The 18,376-nt window shown below is 36.6% G+C and overlaps 2 protein-coding genes across 7 annotated transcripts in view; both read right to left on the bottom strand.

The window, feature by feature from the left end:
• Positions 1 to 18,376, bottom strand: part of GAPcenA (GTPase activating protein and centrosome-associated) — a 772,500-nt gene that overhangs the window by 289,154 nt on the left and 464,970 nt on the right. The window lies entirely within an intron of this gene.
• The window catches only part of LOC145690564 (bromodomain-containing protein 2-like), an 85,506-nt gene that overhangs the window by 63,106 nt on the left and 4,024 nt on the right, over positions 1 to 18,376 (bottom strand). The gene's annotated exons all lie outside the window — the stretch shown is intronic.

The raw sequence follows: 18,376 nt of genomic DNA, 5'->3' as shown, positions 1-18,376 counted from the left end.
TCAAAAGTCTCACTCGCGTATTCATCAGGTTTAACAAAACTTTATTGCACAACGTTGCTCTAAATTTCGATGCTCCATTTCTGTAACACACAACAAAAACACAACTTCACTGATGGCGCTGTCAAAAATAATGTGTTAGCTTTACGGAGTTGCAACTCGGACTGAGGAAGTGGACGGGATAAACAAACCGATCTAGGACAGGCTGCTAGACACAACGTTGTCAGATCGCCCGCAGCGTTGCCAGTCTCATTACTTTTCCCACACACCTTTTATATATATATATATATATATATATATATATATATATATATATATATAGTTTATAAATGATACAATATCCTCTGAAGACCTAATAGCAGCCTTACGTAATTTTGTGTGTTTTCAATTTTAATAAGTTTTTATTTATTTTTTAAGGTAAGTAAGGATCAACTTACGATGAAACACATTAATCTCAATGAAATTTTATACAGAATACAAATTAAGTTACAAAAGCTACCTGTATCTCCAACAGCGGATGGTATTTAAAAAAGTGACGTGAATCAACGTTTACGTGTGTTGATTTCATGCCTGACCGGCCTAGTTTACTCTAAAGCCCGCGATGGACTATTTAATTAAACTCTCAATATTGCAGTAAAATTACTCTCTGCATTCTTATTGCGCAGGTGTTTAGGATTGCGCACATAAAGTGCTGAGGACACAAACGAAATGGAACTTGCATGTTCGGAAATTCAAATTTATATCCTAAAAATTTATGTTTCTTCAATAAATGTTTGTGCTGGTATATTTTAGAAGAAAAATCGTGCAATTCATTTAAGTCGAATACAGAATGGGGAAAAGGTGTGGCACACTAACAAAAGCCAGTATAATTAGAACGTTAAGTGTGTCTGCCAAAACCAATGCTGAAATTAAGCGGACTATAGAAGTGCAAAAAGGCACAGTAGGTAAAATCAGTAGGTTGCTAGAATTTAGTAATCGGGGTGTATAAAGAGGAAGAACTGGTAGATGTGGTCGAGAAGTGAAATCCTCTCCTAGACAGAACAACGCTTTACGGCAACTGTGTGTTCCAGATAGATATCAATCATCATAACATCGTGGAACAAGTTGGCGACAAACGACTGGTGTCAATGTTTGTCCACGTACACTGAAAAACAAAGCTGAAATCCATGGGCTTGTATTCACACAGAGCAGTCAAAGTATGCCTTACACAAAAACAATTCATCTGTAGTGGCGAAACGCACAGAACTAGATTACTGAAGAAATCGCGCAAAGGGCAGTACAGTCCCGGTAATCCGAACAGGTCCAGGAAGAAAGTTTATTTGCGAAAATACGCATATTCAGGAAATTAATAACTGAAAGGATTAAAATGGGTGCAAGTTTTCGTAGGAAACAAAATGAACTTTTCGTTAAATATAGCTTTTCCATTAATACCTGTATTTAGGTCTTAAGCCACGATAATTACACAAAGTTTGAAACAGAATAATAAATAACAAAGGCAAAGTTTTTCCAACATTTTCAACATTTTTCCAGTACAGTACATATACTGTAGTCAGACAACGTTGTTTTGAAATACTATGTGTTATGTATTACAACACAATAAATTCGTCAACCTGTTTCAAATCGCGATTTTTCTGTTATTCCGGCCAATTAGTTCGGATTAGCGGGACTCCACTGTATTGTTCAGTAATGAGGAAAAAAAAAAAATAAACATCTATGGAAATAATTCACGTACCAGCGTGAATCGCAAGTCCGATGGAACACACAGTCCTAAGACAACCCAATGTCATCATTTGGAGAGCAATAAACGAAGTCTGGCAACTCCCGAAAACAATAGCTGTCAAATTTCCTAAAGTATCACCTATTGTCGAGAATACAGTTAGCTTATGCACCGTGATTTACATTCTGGATAACATTTCCTTTAAATTTATGAATAGTTCATTGCATGTTTATGCTTACTTATGTATAAATTTTATAAAACCCTGTAAATGTATAAAATTACATGAGTCGCTTTTAATTTTAGCACTAGTGTATATATATATATATATATATATATATATATATATATATACTAATGCAAGACACGAAATTTATCAAAACTGATGATTTCCAATCTCAAATGGTACAGGGGTCGTGAACATTGAAGTCAGAAGGAAGCTAGAACACCTTGAATGTTACCCAACAATGCTATATTGTTGCTGTGATGGTTAACAAAACAGCCCGCTGAACTAGCAACGTCGCTTTTTTCATTAACAGTACTGGCCCTAACGAGTGTGAAGCCCAAAACAGCAAGTGCGATTGGAAAAATTCCAGTATGTTGAAAAGCGCCACTTTCCAACAACAGTCTTCTCTTCCATTATTTTTCTTATCTTTTCCCATAACGAAGTGGGGCTCCAGCTAATGACATCATTATTTTGTCACTATTATGGCGTTCTTAAAGCTTATTTGCATTTTGCAAATTTTATCCCTTCTAATTATATGGCTTGTGCAGCCCGAAGCTTCAAATTGCGTTCGTAAAAGTTCCCCATTGACTTGTCCTCAGCGAACTGGATCCAGTTTCTATTTTGTATTCCTGTTTCTGCGAGACCTAACTTAATATTGTTCTCTCATCTGTGCCTAAATCCACTTAAGGGTTGATTTTCGATTGGATTTCCAGTTAACACTTTGAGTTTGATTTTGAGTTTAACGTCCCGGACAGCAGCGAGGGTATATCAAACGTGGACCTACTGATTAACGTAGAATCCGAATCACATGAGCTCAGGCTGAGAATTGAACCCAGACCTCCCACGCCAAAGGCGGGTATACTAACAGTGTCCCTACTTTCTTCCAGTCTGTTTACATAACCTGCCCGCCCGACCTTCTTCGATTTAATGACTAACAATATTTGGTAAACGGTACAAATTATGCAGTTCCGTATTGAAGTATCTGCCATTCCTCATTTCCGTTCCTCTTTAGATCTGATTATTCGTCTCAGGATTTTATTCTCAAGTCCATTCAAACTGCGTTCTTCTAGTTCATTAGAACAGGCCTAATTTTCGTTCTATATATTTTAAGCTTCAAATTCCTCGACAGAATTTGCGACAAGATTTTGAATTGAATAGTAACACTAATTCCTTGCTTTCAGTCGACATTTAATTTCTTTATGGATATGTTTTTGGTCTATTATTATTGATCCTATATATTCTCAGGTATCCATTTTATTTAAAGCGTTATTTAATATTCTGACGCGTCCGTAATTTGCAGTATTACAATCCTGGCGAACTTTATATAAAAAAAAAAAAAACTTTGCATTTCCATTCTTCTATCATCCTCTGCCATATATACATAAGCATGCGCAATAACCTGGTGAATACCATTCAGCTCTAAGCCCTGGTTGCTTTCTATGATCTTCCTCATAGCATATTCCACAAAAAATTCAATAATGGTAACAACGGATCCGCTTGTTTCACGCCGTTCTCTACAGGAATTTTGCTACTCGGACTTTACTTTGAGATTCATCTAAATACACCTTAATTACTCTAACTAGCTTTCTCGGTATTCCAAATTCTCTAAGAGTGTTGTTCAATGTGTTCCACCTAACAGAGTCGTAGGCCTTTGTAAAATCAATAAATAACTGATGTACCGAAATATTGTACAGTGAAACCTCTACTAACGGACACCTCCCATAACGGATATATTTTGTAATCCCCAAACACTGTAACAGGAAAAAACATATTGGCAAACCTCTCTAAAGCGGACACACTCTAGTACAGACATGGACAGTCTTTCTTGTCTTTTATAGGTATTATTTACCTCCGTATTACGGATACTTTCTCTAGAAACAAGTTGTAAAGTGCAGTAAAAATACACTTTTAGTAAACCATACGTATGTCACCAGGGAAGAAGGTGTGGGTGTGACAACATTTTGCCTCTTCAACTGTGTGTTCAGCAACCCAGAGGAAGGGTCTGTTTCACAACACCCTTATATCCTTTGCTTGCATTCAAGCCCCACCCAACCTGCTTCAGAAACAAAAGTGATTGACAGGTGCGCACTGTTTTGAATGACATATCATTTTACTGTCCCACTGGAATCTCTAACCAAACAGAAGACAAGTTTGGTATTTTTGACCACGGGTACGCATATTGTTTTATTATTATTATTATTATTAAAAAAGTCATTGCTGCACTGCAATTAACTCACAAATTAGAGCAACACACCGAAAACGTAGTAAGTAGCGATAAGCGTAAAGCGCAGAGAACTATAACATTTTATTCCCATGTTGTGCCTTGAATTAGATGGCACAAGATAATGCAGGTACAGTAACATTTTGGTAATATTCATAAATACGTGATTCATGAAGAAAGAAAAGAAAAAAAAAACTTCTAATTGCATATTACCTTGTTTATTAATTTACGTAAGAAAATATTGAAACCTCTCTGAAGCGGACACCTCTCTATAGTGGACATTTTTTGATTCCCCACGGCTGTCCGCTTTAGAGAGGTTTCATTTTATTTCCATTTCTTTCCGAGTATTTGTTGAATGATATCTGGTTGACAGTTGATCGATTTCACCTAAATCCGCACTGATATTCTCCAATAATTTCATCTGCATATGGGGTCAATCTTGCTAACAGAATGTTTGAGAGGATTCTATAGGAAGTTGATAGGAGAGAAATGTCTCGATAATTATTACAATCAGTTGTGTTGCCTTTCTTGTCAATTGGTACAATGATTTACTCTTTCCACTTGTGACAATTCCTTTTTATGTATCTTGTTCAATAATTTTTTCCCCCTCTACCTAAAATTAACTCATCCGGAATTTCGTCTACATCCGATGATTTGTGTTTCGTTATTTCCTTATAATGAGTTCTGTTCGATTAAGCTATAGAATACAGGTTTCTACAGTGTGCATTTCCCTTTCTCCACAAACATTAGTTTTCGGCTGCACATTACGTAAATCAAGGAAATCTTTCCATCTATTCAAGATGCTACCTATATCAGTGAGAATTGTTCCGTCGCCTTTCTATAATAAACAAGCGCGAGCCTGGCAGCTTTTCTTAAATTCGTTGATGCCCTTATACATGTTTTTGTCCCGAATGTTTTTGTTTTTACTATTATCTTTCACTTCCTTAATTTTACCTTTCAAAAAATCATATTTCCTTGTTCTAAAAGTTCTGGAAATTATCAGGCTACGAAATTTTGTGTAGTTATATCGTTTGGATTTTATAGCTATCGAAGTCTGTATTTATAGTCTGTTTTCTCTTTGTCAGTGCTTTAGTGGTCGAGCCAGGATTTGTTCCTATGTATTTCCGTGCACTGCAGTTTTCCTTCTCTTGAAATTTTAATGTTACCGTTAACTGAACCCAAGTATCTTGAGCACTGGTCCGCTTCAAACTTAAGATCGAGAATCTATTCGACGCTTCAATCTGTTATTCATCTCTCTTCTAATAGCCTCTAATCTTTAAATTAAATCTTTTCAGACCTTGGACACTTTCTTTATTAAACAATATATCTCTATTATCGCTGCTACTAGGTAGTGATTAGTGTCACAGTCAGCTCTTCTGAAACACCGAATATCAATTATGTTAAGACTGTCTTCTTCTAACAGTACCTATTAAAATGTGATCAATTTGAATACGTGTTTTTCCATGTAGTGAGGCCCAAGTATATTTATGAATGTCGCAACGTGGGAATTTCGTACTCTTCACGTTACGTTTTGCATGTTGGAAAGTTCACGAGTCTAAAGCCACTGTTATTACTTTCCTCATGCAGAATTTCATTCCCCATAATCAGTTTGAAAATATAAGTCTCGTAGTATCTTTCATTAAAATCTCCTGAAAGAATGTCCACATAGTATAGTGGCAGTTCGTCAAATATCCGTCTTACTTATTCTTATATCGTCGCCCTTACTTTCTGCTGGGGCGTCTTCATTTAGAAACTTATCACACCACTAGCTCTCAAGAGTAATAGAAAAAAAGTATAATCAATTAAATTCATTTAATTCCTGTGCTCAATTTCCTTCCGATCTAATTTCTTAAACTCCAATTACGTTCATCCTCTCCAACTTTTTTGTTACGAATTTTAACGCGCCTGCCCTACAAAGACCTCTTATATTCCATGTTTCAAATCTCATGTTCATTTCACTTAGCTGAGGTCGTGGCAAGTTTTTAGTCCTGGTCCGAAACTTCTGTGAATGTTTCGGAACAAGTTTTTCCTTCTTTTTTTTTTTATATTTATTTGTTATTATTATTATTTTTACAGCATGATATCAGCCTCACGCCAAACCCCGAAACTGGAGGACTATCCTTTGTTGTCTGTCCGTGACTGCTTATTTAGTACATTCACAGCTAACAGCTATATCTAGAGGCCTTTTTCTCGAACCGCAATCTGACGACATACCATACCATGGTAACTGGAACACACATCAGAAGGATGTTATGCACTCGACTTTTAAAAATCGCCACGCATTGTTGGTAGTGTTATTTACGACCTTCCCTCAGCTATAAAAAAAAAAAAAAATAAAAATAAAAATAAAAAATAAATTGAAGACCTTAATACAGTACGCAATTTTGCAAAATTCATTGGTATATATCACTATCATATACGGGGCAAAGCACCCAACGGAATCACTGGATATATTGATTAAAGACATCCATAAAATCATATCCTTAACACTCCCAATTATACTGCGCAACAAGGGTTCTGTCGTATGGCTTAAAGTACTCCGCAGTAAGTCAATTTTATATCAGATTCACGTACTACTCTTCATTTTATTGTGAAGCATTAAAGTATTTCATATTTTTAAAAATTATCATTATTATTTCTATATACAAAGCGGCATTTCCATGTAACTGTCTCCGTTACCAGACACAGCAGTTTAATAAATTATGCTTTATCATTTCAACTGAATCAAAAGTGCTATCAATTAACTTCCAATCTGACTCTTGGTTTATTGATGTTGAGGGAAGTTTTAGACATTCGTCAACAAATGAACATTTTATTCTTTTTCCCTCGCCACTACAACAGAGAAGCATCCATGAACTTCAGTTTTTTCTCTCTCTCTTTTCTTTTTTAAATAATACGGAAAGGATAAACACCGTGTGAATTAAGAAAAATTATTCTATGGAAAAAGAAAAAAAAACTTTTTGGAAATAATATATCCCACGTGCAAACACTGCTTTCTGATCCATGTGAGAATAACAAATCTGAAACAGTACGATTTTGAAAAACCAAAAGGTCGAAAAATAAATAAATAAATAAATAAAATAAAAAAAAAAATGCACCGAATGCATTTGCCACGCTACTATTTTCCTTTGTAAAATCTTCATATTATGTATCTTTATATACGGCCTTAACATGTGCAGAACTCGGCATCAAAGTATTTTGAGAAAAGCAAAATTTAAGTATTATTCTCTCTCCGTTATACCAGGTAACTAAATGGAGAATTAAGCAAAAAAGTTTCCAATTAATGCATACCTATAAAAATTACGTGAACAGTGGCCACAGGTATGATAACATCAGCAAACGCCATCATCGATTTATCGTTCTATTAACCTGGTTAATGGAAAACTAGTAAAGAGGGTGATTTCACATTTAAGAAATTGGTTTCACTTCTTACAGATGATTGAAAGTTCTCAGTGACGAGCTATGTTTTCTTACCAATGATTTCACCCTAAGAGAAAGTGGGTAGACATTCGAAATGAACTGAATTTATCACCTTAATGTTTCACTGGCAATAATACCCATACTACACCAACATGGCCTTCAGTCCTTGAGAGTAGGCACTATTGAAAACGAAGTCCATGGATTGGTTACACTTTTCGTTTGAAAAATTTTGCATATCGTAATAAATTCTTTCTCACTCAGTAGAGGGTTCTGTTCTGGGAGAGATTATTTATATTCTCTACTCATCTATCATCCTCATCACGCTGAAGCCGTGTCGCACGGTGACTTAAATGAACAATTAACTGCCAACTGAGGTGGCACGTTGAAAAGGCTGTGTCCATTGCTTCGATTTCTTCGGGTGTTACACACAGAGCAAGTACCTTCTTCAATGCACAGAGGAACGGAAGAAGAACTATTTATCTCCTTTAGCCAAAAATTACATATTAGAACAAGAACAGTACAACTTACACCTGTCTTCAGAAATTGTTAAATTTGGTGAAAAATGTCAAAAATTATAGAGGGGATTTCCTATTCAAACAATTGTGTATAATGCAGTCATAGTTTATGCATATTAAGTTGGACGAGGTAAATATATCTAAAGAAAATAACAATATTCACATAAGTAGGTAAATTTATTCAATTGTTGAACTTTAGATAATCGGACACAAAAAGCGTCTCTCTGTGTGTATAGTAAATACATACTATCAATTAGAACCGTGAGCGGAATCTTTCAGCGTGGCTACAAGACGAAACCACAAATAAGGTCTTCTCGTCCAATCTTGTAAACTTTGTTAAAGAGTAATATTGTCATGTCCTTTCGCTTTGTAAATTTATGTTCCGATTCTTAGGCTCATGTCTTGGCATATTGACATCCAAATGTGGATAGTGCGAGCGGTAACTGTAGAGATGCTAGGTCGAAAAGATCTAATAGCTTCTTCAGGCCAGTCATCCTGAATGACGTCTTTGTGTTGTCTCATTCATATCAAACAAATGCTTGGGTAGTACTTAACCCTTATTATCCCAAATTATTTCTTTCATTTTTTTTTCTTTTTTCGTGAATTGTGTTTACGTACTTTTCTAACATAAAAGAATAACGTTTTACGTTTGTTACCTTGTTCATTTACTGGTTAATGAATTAGATTTTACTAGTAAATGAACAAGGCAAATGAGCAGATATTTAGCGTTGGTTTTCTGAATGTTGTTTTCCGTTGCCATATGGCATCACGGGAATAAAACGGGTTAATACACAGGTTCCAGTCTACTTCCTTCTCCGGATAGTGTACTCAGAGGAACGTCACTTCTCATACGTAAAGGGGTTAAGGCCATACACACCGGTACTGTCCAGAAATATTTAGACTTATAAATAAACACTACAATACATACATAATGGAAACGAAATTTTAAGGCTCTCTTGTGTATTATCTATGCCATTAACGCACATAGTATTTAAGCAACTTTCTTTTTTTTTTTTTTTTCAGATACCCAAGTTCATGTTGATAATACTCGTATTTTAACCTTTTCAGGACCAACAGGGACTTCAAGAAATCATAGACCATTACATTGGTGGCCCTATTACCCCTTCTAAGCATTATAGGGATATGAACAATTTCTCGTTGTAAAGCTGGAACAGACTCAACGAACTAATTTTTGTGCCCCCGTGCCAAACCCGTAGAATAATAATTTTTAAATAATTTTTTTTTTTTTGGAAATTTATGACGCTGGCAACACTGTTACTTGTCCTACGCATGAAAAGATATTTTCACGTGCACCCCAGACATTGGGTACAATCATTAAAAAAAGAAAAAAAAATGAAGGGCGAAAATTCAATACTAAGTAAAAATTCCGAACGTTATTTTCTATGAGAATCTCCCTGTACATATTTTTCGAAAAAATTTAATCTCCCTGACGTTGGCAGCCCTAGCGACGTTCCAACTGTCTCAAAAATGTAAGCCATACTTCGTTGGAAAGCTTATGGGACACAGATTCCAATGATGTAACTTTTGTGCCATAGTCTAGTCAACGTACGTAGAAGAGGGACTTTACCTTGAACAAATTGCAATAGAAATTAAACATGTGCCAAAACGATGCTAACAACATTCTAAGCAAACCTGAAAAAGTCCTCAAGAATATTTAGCCTGGAAGGTCGTTAATTCCAATATGACCTCCGTTGGTGGTCATTTACGGCAGACATAATAAACGGTGTAATTATGTGACTTTGTAACAAAATTACAGGCTCAACATCCCTGATAAAAGTTATTCATCATTAAGCGTCCTTTCAAATGAGGCATTGAACATACCTCTAATATAAAGAGTGTCTCAAAAGTGAAGGACTTTTTTTTTTTTTTTTTTTTTTTTTTTAATCGGACGAACCGTTTGTGCTGTATACTCTTTATGTGCCCAATGTTAAATGAAAGTGCAAAGTTGTCATTTACCGAGAGGTAGATAAATTTTGTAAGAGTATGATGATGAGATGCATGTTTGAAATAGGGGCTGGTCGTCGACACGTTAGCATAAAAGTCAGTAATTCACTTACATTGCGGTTCCCGGTAAATGCTAACATTGCATTTTCATTTAACATTGGGTATATAACGAGTATATAGCCCAAAAAGCTCGTACGATTTTAAAAATCGTACACTTTAGATTGAAAACATCATAGTTGGAGACTGTTTTTCCTCTTACATTTTGTTGTAACTCTGATAACAGTGTTACCCTATGTTAAGAGACTTTTGAGACACCCTGTAATTTATTCATTATCTACACATAATAGGCCTTTTATAATTCTTGTAAGTGTGAATGTAACTATGTTTGTGGTTATTGTTTTCAAATGGCTAAAAGGTTGAATACTGAACTGTAACTGATGATTTTAATTTTATTTCTTTCAGAAGGAATGCCAAGGAATTCAGAAAGCGAGTGAATTATGTGCAGCTGCACTGTCAGCCAAACCTGAAAAAAAAAAAAAAAAATCAAGAATACCGAAGGAGGTATATGAATTTCAGTCAAATCAAGGAGGATACGCAATCAAAAATACGGTCTGATAAGGAGACATCTACACGTATTCTGCGTTCAAATACGCCAGCATTTCATTTTGCTCGTAACTGTTTGTTTTGTGGTGAGCCTGATAGATATGACGATACGCGGAAGGATCACTGTCTAATTCCACTAAAAGCTAAAACTTTTCAAGAAACAATACTGAAATCATATGAAGAACGCAATGGTGATTGGACCATGACTCTTAAAAAGTTGTACTGAATATGCCAGAGATTTGTTTGCGGAAGACGCACTGTACCACACTGCTTGCACTGTAAATTTTAGAGCAGGAAAGGGGATTCCAGGAAAGATGAGGAAGCACATGTCATCAGGTGAATGCAAATAAAGAAAAAAGCCAACCCCATGCAGACTGAAAGAGAGGATGCTTTCTTGCGAGTAGTTGAGTATTTGGGAATGAACGATGACAGCAGGTTACCATATGTGATTTATTGAAGGTTATGGAACAGGAGCTGTGCTATTCGGAATAGCAAAGGTACTCTGTTAGATACAATAAGCAAAACTATTGGAATCATTTACGGAAGGAATCACTACAACAGAAATGAGTAGTAAAGTACAGTTGTTACTTTCAAAGACTTACCTCCTACAATCCTTCAAGACTATTGCGAGAAGAACATCAGAAAATATACTACATCTCAGAATATGATATGCAATGCCCGTGACGGTACAGGGTGTCCAATAGAAAGCGGGAACCAAAAACTTCGTGCATCTGCAAACACAAACCCAACTGTAGTAGAGGTTGCATCAGTTTTGGTGGACCTAACTGGATTATGCACTGAACCAAGGAAACGGTTTCAGTATGTGCAACTGTAGCGATCTGTTTTAGAAATACTCCCAACACCACAAGAAAAATGACATAGCACTTTCAAGATTGTACCTGTCAGTGGAAGGTTAGTACTATTTTGATGTTTCCATGAACTTTATTGCACACTTTTATTAACTTTGTTGCAGTTTGCACTAATGTCAACTGCTCCTCTACAGTACTTTTTCTGATGTTCTCATCGTAAAAGTCTTGAATGATTCAAGCAGATGTCTCTTCAAAAGTAACAACTCCACTTTACCACTTATTTCAGTAATAGTTATTGCTTCCCTGCTATCATTGTTCATCCCCAAATGCTCAACTACTCGCAAGAAAGCATCCTCTCTTTCAGTCTGCATGGGGTTGGCTTTTTTCTTTATTTGCATTCACCTGATGACATGTGCTTCCTCATCTTTCCTGGAATCGCCTTTCCTGCTCTAAAATTTACAGTGCAAGCAGTGTGGTACAGTGCGTTTTCCGCAAACAAATCTCTGGCATATTCAGTACAACTTTTTAAGAGTCATGGTCCAATCACCATTGCGTTCTTCATATGATTTCAGTATTGTTTCTTGAAAAGTATTAGCTTTTAGTGGAATTAGTGATCCTTCCGCGTATCGTCATATCTATCAGGCTCACCACAAAACAAAGTTACGAGCAAAATGAAATGCTGGCGTATTTGAACGCAGAATACGTGTAGATGTCTCCTTATCAGACCGTATTTTTGATTGCGTATCCTCCTTGATTTGACTGAAATTCATATACCTCCTTCGGTATTCTTGATTTTTTTTTTTTTTTTTTTTTTTTTTTTTCAGGTTTGGCTGACAGTGCAGCTGCACATAATTCACTCGCTTTCTGAATTCCTTGGCATTCCTTCTGAAAGAAATAAAATTAAAATCATCAGTTACAGTTCAGTATTCAACCATTTAGCCATTTGAAAACAATACCCACATAGTTACATTTACACTTACAAGAGGGATAAAGGGCCTACTATGTGTAGATAATGAATAAAGTACAGGGTGTCTGAAAGTCCCCTAACATAGGGTAACACTGTTGTTATCAGAGTTACAACAAAATGTAAGAGGAAAAACAGTCTCCAACTATGATATTTTCAATCTAAAGTGTTCCCGGCGGGAGCTCTTCGGATTCCACGTTAATCAGTAGGTCCACGTCTCATATAGCCTCGGTGCTGAACGGGACGTTAAACTCTTAATCAACTCAACTCAAACTAAAGTGTAGGATTTTTTAAATCGTACGAGCTGTTTGAGCTATATACGCCTAATGTTAAATGAAAATGCAACGTTGGCATTTACCGGGACCAACAATATAAGTGAACGAAGTTACTGTCTTTTATGCTAACGTGTGGATGGCCAGCCCTATTTCAAACATGCCTCCATTCATCATACTCTTACAAAATTTATCCACCCCTCGGTAAATGGCAACGTTGCATTTTCAATTAACATTGAGACGTAAAGAGTGTACAGTACAAACGGCTCGTCCGATTTAAAAAATTCCTTCGCTTTAGATAGAAAACATTATATTTGAAAACGGTTTTCCCTGTTACATTTTGTTGTAACTCTGATAATAACAGAGTTACCCTATTATCAGGGGACTTTTGAGACACCCTTTTTATTAGAGGTATGTTCAATGCCTCATTTGAAAGGACACATAATGATGAATAACTTTTATCAGAGATTGAGCCTGCAATTTTGTTACAAAGTCACATAATTACTCCGTTTGTTAAGTCTGCCGTAAATGATCACCAACGGAGGCCATATTGGACTTAACAACCTTCCAGACTGAATATTCTTGAGGACATTTTCGGGTTTCCTTAGAATGTTGTTAGCATCATTTTGGCGCATGTTCAATTTCTATTGCAATTTGTTCAAGGTCAACCCTTATTTTGACTTGACTACCAGCCGTGCGAACAAATAAGTGCTGCCAGAGCCCCACAAACTTAGAAAAAAATTGTATTTTCCCACTGTGACAGAGGCCATGCTAGGTCTGCCAACGTCAGGGTCCGTCGAAAAATATACATACAGGATGAATCTCGTAGATACGAGGTTCCGAATTTTTTTCCCCTTCCTATTGTATCTTCGCTTTTCATTTTTTTCATATATGATTGTTCCGAATGTCTGGCGTACGGCAAATGATGCCAGCGTCCCACAATTTTAATATGTTTTACTGTAAGTAAATACACACTGAAAAGCAGGGTAAATTCAATACCCTTTCCATTCAATCATCGCAAGCCCAATGGCCATACACAGAGTACCACTAGTTAATATGTTCATTTATCTTTATTGATACCACTTTTTATGCTTGAAGGTCCTTTGGGGGAAGTTCCCCCAACCAAATGCCGAGGGGGAACTAAAAACATCCAACTTTTTCCCCTACTCTTTCGTTGCAGAACCCCGATGTGAATGAAATGCACACTGTAGGAAGGTTTCATCATTCCTGAAGAGAGAGAGACAGTTACATCATCTCTAGGTTAATTAGGAGCCGAGCTACGGAGGTTTAAACTGCTGACTCAGCACCTGAGCTATTTATTCTCAAAAGGTTAAATAATAATAATAGCACTTAAACTTTATTTTATACATAGATTTATAATATATCTGCATGTAACTATTGTCATACAGTAGTTAATAAAGTTTAATTACGAAACTTTTACGAATTTTTCGCGTTTTCTCTTCTTTAAAATATATGCTGGTATTATTCCCAAGACAGGTAATTCTTTCTGAGAGAATATTTCTTTGGAAACAAACTTCAAAAATTAGGATTTTTTTCCTAGAAAAATTATAAACATTTTGCGAACAGTTTCGTCTTGAATTCTAGGAAGCATGTATCACCTAATTTGAGAGATGAGATATCTCGTCTTCTGTAACTCCCTAGAAAAACAGGCTATATTCAAAGAGATCGTTAGAACGGTGAAAGAAAGGAAATAATTAATCCAGAGGTCTATAAGTATCTTGAAGTTACCGAAGAAAATTATTCATTGTTTTATACAATTCCATTAAGTTATTGAATATTTGCTCAAAAAATTTAACTTCAAAGAAAATTATGTAATAATAAACGTCCCTTATGCTTCTTGTGGAAGAAAAGAATCTCATAGCTGTATTACAACCAAAAGTCAGGATGTGGCAACGCAGAGTCGTGCTTTTGTGCTCGTGCTATATTTTATGTACCATAAGGACACATTTTCACTTCTTTGTGCGCTAGTGGACTGCACCCAAAGATATATCAGTTGGTAAAGCATATAGAACTAAAATGTATCTCGGCAAATTTCACACGTAATTTTCGATAAAAATGACGCTAAGAAAGTACGTCATTCGTTGCCAATTATAATTTAAAGGTTTTATTGCTATTTATTTACGAACTGTACGTGTAGCAATAACCTGTCGGCCGCTCGGCAACAATGGAGCACGACCGACGACATCTCTTACGACTTTTAAGCACAATTTAACGCAAGAGCACTCCCATTATCGTCTAGAAGAGTATTTTCGACATTGGCCCTTCGCGCGCAACATTTTAAAATCGCTTTGTGGAATTTCAACGCGACCGACAAAATCTGACAGATGAGCCACACCCTGGACGTACTAACATCACACTCACGGATGAAAATGTCGCAGCAGTAAGAAACTCGTGAAAAATAATTATAAACAAGACTATCAACCTTGAAGTTTGCTCAGTTCATAATAAAAGACTATCACGGACTTTCCAAGCGTTATAGTAGCTGGGTCCTAGATGCGCTTACGCCTGAGCAAAGAGATGACCGCGTGGAGCAATTTCTCTACAGTGGTATCTTGTTTAAGGCCGACCATATAGGAACTATAAAGTTAAGGAAGATTATCGACGTACAGTGTTAACACAGTTATACGTTACTGATCGAGATCCGCATGTATTTGAACCTGTGAGATCTGCCCACCGACAATCTCCACTGCCTCATTTTCTTCTAGATCATGACAATGTACAATCACACATAGTTGCCTTCCATGTAATTGCCTTAATACTCAGGGTGGTCGGTAGGCGACTGAAAGATGGTATTTCTGTATCGGTATCAGCATATTTGTTTTCGAAAACCTTGCGTTCCTGATCAATAATCTGACTGTAAACTACTTATTAGAAAAAGTACCGATCTACCGTATCATTAGAAGCATGTATTTGGAGAAAGAACAATTTTCTGTATAATCTAAAGAGTTGGAACGAACAAGAAAATGTATTGTTTCATTCTGTGATCGTTTAGCTTTCCTAAAACGTTGAAAGGCTGAGTGTACAAGATTCGATTTGAAATGCAAAAATTGGTGTACTAACGCAATGAAACCTTGCTATTCTAAAACGGAAATGGGGAAGTAGCATTGAAAGACGCCACACAGAATCAGGAAGCCTAAAGAGCCTATCAAGTTCTATTAAATCCTCTTTGGAGACCTCGAAGCAAATACATCAGTAACCGCGATATCGAATGGATACGTGCCATATAAGATTACGAAGGAAGGTGAACTTCTTAAGAGGTGAATCGAGTATAGTTTCATAGAAAAAAAAAATACACAAGAACAAGACAGTAGCAGAACTGATGTCAACTACAGGAAATCACAAAGTAATTTTTGAGGAGGCGACGGTCGTGGCTAAGACGTAATTTTCTCAAGACCGTTCTGTTCTCCTAAAAGGCTGACATTTTGTTTCCGCTCTTTCTCTTGTCCTCAAGCCACCATCTGCATTATGACATCAAACAATTATTGGACAAATAAATGAAAAATTGAGCATTAATGACGCCTAACTATTCCTTCAACCAATCAAATAGAAACTGTTCTAAAAATCTCGACAACAGAGGTAACTACGTATGTATTAATTTATTTTAACAAAAGAGACACTGACCAAAGCTTAAAACTTTACTTTATTTTAAATTATAATTTGTAACTGTTTCGGATATCTAGCATATCCTTCTTCAGACACGATCGAAATTAATGAAAATACAGACATATATATAAATGTTGTTATAACAGAGTTTAAATTCTTTAACCGTCATATATATATTCATTGTTATAAAACAATTAATCCAAAGCCATGAATAGTCTTAGTATGTATTAATATAGAATTTCAAATGCAGATATCAAACAAAACTGGCGTAATAGATTGACGAGATTATTACTTCCCTGCGAAAATTCCTTATACACGAACCTTGCAATATGGGGGGAAAATAATGTCGCTATAGACAAATGGCAGCCCTAACGAAGGAATTAAACTACGTTCCTGGCATTAAACTGCTTTCGTTTCCAATCTAGTTCTAAAAGAAAGTCTAAAGACCAAAAATATCCTGAATGTTAACTTACTCCCAGTATTTACAATAAATTGATCCGTCTAACAACAAAATGTTCGGTAGAGATTTCTGGAAAGAATCTATAAACACCGTGTCAGAAGTAATACGCTACGCAGAAACTGATTTTCAGAAAACGAAGTACACATTCGAGTCATTCCTAAAATTTATAGAAATTGAGCTGGATATTCAAAAACCTTAGTTGAAGTTAAATTGAAGAAACAGGGAGACTGACAAAATACACAAAAGTTTGGGTTTCTATTTTAGTAACAGTCCTATTGTGATACAACATGCAGGTGGCTTTAAACAAAGAAACAAGAATATATCACAACATTTGTAAAGTGTAGCAAACACACACAACTCTGAGTGTCTATGAAGCAATTCAGTACACACTGCCGGTAATGTGTTACGCCAAGCTCTCTACACGTTTTTTTTTAACTAGAAAGATTCTTTGTTCATTCAATACAGCGTTGGCCAAAACTGAAAACAACTAATCATAGCCATAGAGACAGGTTCAGAAACTAGGCCAGACAAGTATAGAAGGTCGTTCGCCGTATATCCAACCATTTTCGATTCGGTGCCGCCCCTGGCGTATCCTGCTGGTACCATGAGTTTGCTGGCGCGGACAGTTCTGTATGTGACCTTGTACGTGAGCGAGTGTTACGAAATGGGGCCGAAAATCAACGGTAGTGAGAGGGTTATATAATGGTACTTTTCAATGCTAAGTTTTCGTACGTACCTATTGTGAAACAAGGTCGGGAGAATAGGCTAGCACTCGGGGTGACGACTAGGAAAGCTATTCTGGTCTGTTACACAAAACAGGCTTTCCTTACGGAACACTCGCTCACGAAAACTATCAGAAGGGCTGCAAGCAAACTGACACCCGTAGTGATAAGGGGGAGCCATCGGTTAAACTCCCTCGACGCAACGTCACATAGGTCACAGATTCCATCTCGCACCATGAAGTGAACAAAACTATTCGTAAACGCCTCGGATTGAAGTGTATGCGGAAGTTCCGCGTATACCAGCTGCTACCGTATCACACTGCCGAACGTAGAACGAACTACACGAAACTGTCTGGAAAGTACGTGGAGCAATGCAAATGGAAGAAAGTTATCACAATGGATAAATCATATGTCCATCTCACTGCTGGTGGTAACATTCGGGCAATTACATACCGTGACATTGACGGCTACGGGCACGATAACCTTGTTCGTCAGTAGGGGAAGGGGAGTTTTCCCTCCCGGCTTTATGGTTGTTACAGGATTCGGATATGAATGTAAGCTGATGATACACAAAGTGGACAAAAACGTGAAGGAAAATCCAAGATGCTTTCCAGAATCCATTCTGACACCTATCTATCGGAGAGACATCCTATAATTGTATAGAATGGCCGCGAATCAGGTGCTGATCTATAGGGACAAACTTTCGAGTGATACCATCAGATCACTACGTTTTATCAGGAAATGGCAGATGAATTAGAAATTTGAGTCATTCCGTTTGAAGACATTCCTGTCAAAAGCCCAGATGCCAGTCCAATGGATTTTTGCACATTTTGGCTGTTGAAACGTCTCCAACATCGCCAGCCG

Source organism: Thermobia domestica, chromosome 7 (assembly GCF_964235325.1).
Source record: "Thermobia domestica chromosome 7, izTheDome1.hap1.1, whole genome shotgun sequence".
Lineage (NCBI taxonomy): Eukaryota > Metazoa > Arthropoda > Insecta > Zygentoma > Lepismatidae > Thermobia > Thermobia domestica.
The sequence above is the reverse complement of the archived record's forward strand: the minus strand, read 5'-3'. Positions and strand labels throughout refer to the sequence as shown.